Raw genomic sequence first — 4,040 nt, 5'->3', positions numbered from 1 at the left:
CTAGAAAGCACATAAAAGATTACAATTCTTCTTGAGTCTTGAATGCTCCTTTCCATGTTCGGGTTGAATGATTGTCCAAGGCATTTTGCAAAGGGTCCTAATGAGTCTTTAAGTCCTTTATCCAATGTCCATTACATGCTAAGGGATTTATCTTATTTTTGTATTTTTTTAAGTCTTTGACATTTTTATGTTTGTTTTTAGATGAAGTGGAATGTACAAATGTGATGTAATATAGCATGTACAAAGCAAAATAAAAGCAAATGAAATAAAGGACAAAATTTAAATGTTAGAAGTTAATCGCGGAATTTAAAAGTTAGATGTTAATTGTTATGTGTTAGGTGTTAATCTAAATTGATGAGAAAATATAAGAGAATTAATATCCATATCAAAATCAAATTCTAAAAATCCAAACAATCACCAAATTGTCAGAACCAAATGAAATTCTAAGAGTACAACAATTAACGGAATTAACATCGAATCGAAAATGAAAACAATTATCACACTCAAGATAAAATTTCTAAAGTCAACAATATCAAAAATTAATATCAAACTAGTAGTAAAATTTGTAATCAATTAATATCTAAAATTTAACAAAATTAATCTCTAAAATAACTCCAACAGTTAATATCTAAAATATACAATCCAAATTGGTATCTAAAATATTAACAAATATTAAATCCTAATTAACAAGGTTAAGATCCTAATTAATAATCAGCATGGGCCTAATGGAAGGGAAAATAGGCCCGAACCGGGGGGGGGGACAAGCATATGGATAAACCACAGGAGTAAGGATCCACGTTTAACCTTCCCTACGAAACAACCAACGTCTTCTCTCAACCTCCAATGGCCAATCGAACATCCTACTGACTCCGCCGCGCCGGAGCTCTCAATCGAATCCTTAACTAACCTCCCTTAATTCCTACCTAAACACGAACCAAATGTGAACCTCTCACGAATCTTAAGCAAGAGATCCTAAATCAGATCCTCATGATGAGGGAATCAAAACCTTCACGCATATGGCTATGTTTTGTTAGTAAGAAATCGATCTGAAGGCAACGGAATCGACGTGGATTGAAAGGTTCTTACCTTTCTCCAAAGGCAACGACGAAGAAGGTGATGAGCATGAACTCGCGACTTCTTCTGAAACTCTTTTCCTCCTCTGTCTATGTTGGTTCTACTTCACCTCCTCCCCTGTGCGTATGCTTGCTCTGTATGGTTATGTGTGCGATGGTGGTTGGAGTCATTGGGATTAAGGAGGATGACGTAACACGGTGAGTTTGGTGTGGTGTTACAATCCGCGTGCGGAGGTCGTCGCGGTTCGATGAAGGTGGCGCTCGAGAGTTTGTTGAAGGTGAGGATTGGAAGATGCGATGTTGATGAAGCGCGGCGGTGATTGGAGCAATGTGGGAATCATGAATTCGGTTACGCGGAAAGGTTCGGAGAAGTTGAAGGGAGAAGAAGAAGAATGGAAGAAACTGGTTCGAAAGTGGAGAGCCAAAAATTGCCGCGGATCACAGTATTTATATCATTTGCAAAATGGATTCAGGTGAGTTTTTTTTCAATTGAGTTATATCTGCGTTTTGGCCTTGGAGTCACCGTTTATTACGCTTTCGCATTTCACTTTTCAGCTTGTCGTTCGTGCAGTTGCTTTTATATTTCACGTCATTTATGCGTAGCTCATTTTGGACTTGGTTCATGGCTTAACTGTTCACGCCGATTCAAATTGTTTTTTCAGCTCGCATACACAGCATTTTGGTGTGTGTTTAGATTGTTGCGTTTGGTTCGTAATTTTTGGCTTTACTGCAGTTGCTTGGTTGCATTTGTAGCAACTTCGGAAATTGGTTGCACGTTGTTGTTTAGCAGCTTAAGTTGCTGCGTTTGATTTCCTGCATTTTGGCGGCTCTGGCTTACTTGCAGCGTTGGATTCGAGCTGGTTTGTTTAAGTCGCTTCTGTAGCTCTTGGACTCCACTGCGTTTGGCTTGCACGTATTTTCCGTTTTGATATATTCATTGTTGTTTTCCTCTTCGGCTTTGCTGCGCTTTGAATACTATTCATGCCGTTTTTAATTTCTCTTTTATGTTGCAGCTAGGCTTGGCTTGTAGCTGCGGTTTGGGAGTGAGCTCAAATTGCAGCAGCTCACTTGTTTTACAGCTCGTTGAGCTTATAGCAACTGATGTTGCTTCTTGGAGGTTTGTTCATCGTTTGGAATACGGGTTTTAGGAAGCTCACGCTTGTACCGGCTCTGTTGTAGCAGGCTAACAGATAAGCCGCGTCGTCGCATCAGCTTTTTAATCCAGCTGCATTTGAGCAGGCGCTACCTTGGTAGCAGCCTTTGGCTTTTTGGTTAAGCTCCTCTTTCAATTGCCTTTTTCACTTGGAGTTGTAGCAGTCACAGCAGTTAATTGCCCCAAGGCATTTTCATTGTTAACGTTGCAATTTGACCTTGTGTAATTTGGAATCCACTTATATTGACATTTGAGAATGTATGGTTTATGGTTTGGATTTATGTGGATAAAAATGGGAATTAGATATGGATATTGGTTTTGGATTAACTAAAATTGAATTTCAATCTTTGGATAATGGGTAATGACATTAACTAAATGGATATGGGTAATTGGCCTTAAATGAATTTTAATTGGAAAATGAATTTAGATGAATGAAATGGATAAAAAACGGTTATGTGGATTAAACTCGGAAAATGTGGATTAAGTGGTTTTGATTATGGTTTGGAAATTGGTTAATGGAGGTTAACATGAAATTGGATTTGAAAAATGTGAATGGGCTTGAACAAAAAACAAGAGGAATGGGCTTTTAAAAAAAAGAAGAGGAGTAAGCTAAAAAAAAGAGTGAGTTTTTAACATAAATGGAGAAAAGGATGGGCCAACTCCTAAATGACAACCATGGCCCACTAACAAGAAATTAAATCGGAACTTCTAACATTAATTTGGAATAAAAGGGATGATATGATTTCCAAAACTAGTTTAAATTTCAAAAATCAATTCGAACTTCCAAACTTCAGTTTGAGCAAAAGTTAATTTGAACTTCCCGAGTTAATTTTGAACTAGAATCAATTAGAAATCAAAATCTATTTGGAAAAAGACTAAGACACCATGACATGAATGTATATGCAATTGATTGATGAATCTCAATGACAAGACCTGTAGATAGGATTGAACCACGGTTGAGCACCATGAAATATGTAACCAGGGCCTGAATGGTTGATCACGCATGGACACGGATCCAAGAATAAGATGGGTTACACAATCACCTGAACATCTGATTAACGAAATACGTGGCAAACACTGATGATTAAGGCATGATCATGCTTGATCAAATGCCTCAAAACCAAGCTATTTACCAAGAAAATGAAATTGTTCACCAACATTATAAACCAAGGGATTGGGGTTTGATTTCCTGATCCTCCTCCAATTATGGACGAACCAAAGTATCCACCAGATGCAAGTACAAGCCATGAATTCAGGTCACGTGTCCCCTTGTGTCAAACCATGCATATTCAAATGCAATGAATGAATGAAGATGATATGCAAAAGTTTGGGGTTAGTGACTTATATGATTATGTGAAGGGTAGGGCGAATTTTGGGGTATGACAGCTGCCCCTTTTAATCTTCTCCGGACCTGAATGTACAGATAACAATAACTTCTAGACATTCAAGGTATGAGAAGATTAAATATTAGAATAGTGGAAAATTTGCCCACCAAGATCAGATGAATCGTGAAGATAGGTCACAAGGGACTTCTCCACCGGGGCATGGGATGAACAAGCTAGTCTTTATGCAGGGCAGCTGTTGGGAATTTGAATGTTTATTTGGTAAGTGGGTATAAGAGCGGTTAGACATGCATGACGTATGCAACATGCGAATGCGGTATGACTGATGTAAGAGAGAGAGAGCCATATGAAAAGGACACAAAGGAAAGGCTATTAGATGATTTTATCGACATTGCTTGAAAATTTAACAGCTCCTTGAAAAACAATATATATCTATAAGAGAGAGAGAGAGAGAGAGAGAGAGAGAGAGAG

The 4,040-nt window shown here is 38.0% G+C and overlaps 1 long non-coding RNA gene across 1 annotated transcript; it reads left to right on the top strand.

Moving 5' to 3' along the window:
* Positions 1-766: 766 nt before the first annotated feature.
* On the top strand, positions 767-2,532 carry LOC127121592 (uncharacterized). Its single transcript, XR_007803498.1, has 2 exons — positions 767-1,546; positions 1,807-2,532. It is a non-coding gene; the product is annotated as an uncharacterized LOC127121592 (long non-coding RNA).
* The last annotated feature ends 1,508 nt before the right edge of the window (positions 2,533-4,040 follow it).

This window comes from Lathyrus oleraceus, chromosome 1 (assembly GCF_024323335.1).
Source record: "Lathyrus oleraceus cultivar Zhongwan6 chromosome 1, CAAS_Psat_ZW6_1.0, whole genome shotgun sequence".
In the NCBI taxonomy this organism is placed as follows: Eukaryota; Viridiplantae; Streptophyta; class Magnoliopsida; order Fabales; family Fabaceae; genus Lathyrus; species Lathyrus oleraceus.
This window is presented reverse-complemented; position numbering and strand designations above follow the sequence as displayed.